Source organism: Mus caroli, chromosome 7 (assembly GCF_900094665.2).
Source record: "Mus caroli chromosome 7, CAROLI_EIJ_v1.1, whole genome shotgun sequence".
NCBI lineage: Eukaryota > Metazoa > Chordata > Mammalia > Rodentia > Muridae > Mus > Mus caroli.
In genome coordinates, this window is record NC_034576.1 from 142,426,680 (window position 1) to 142,427,005 (window position 326).

The following is a 326-nucleotide window of genomic DNA, read 5'->3' on the forward strand; positions in this document are numbered from 1 at the left end:
ATGCCAATACAGCAAATGAAAATTAACAAATATTTTCAAAGTAATCATCTGATAGGAGATTAATATCCAAAATAAAAACTTCAAAGTAAAAAAAATGACAAATAATCCAGTTTGATAAATGAACAAATAATCTGATTTTGTATTTCTAAAAATTCAATCAAAGAGCTAAAGGGGTCTGCAACCCTATAGGTGGAACAACAATATGAACTAAGCAGTATCTCCCCCCCGCCCCCAGCTCGTGTCTCTAGCTGCATATGTATCAGAAGATGGCCTAGTCGGCCATCATTGGGAAGAGAGGCCCCTTGGTCTTGCAAACTTTATATGCC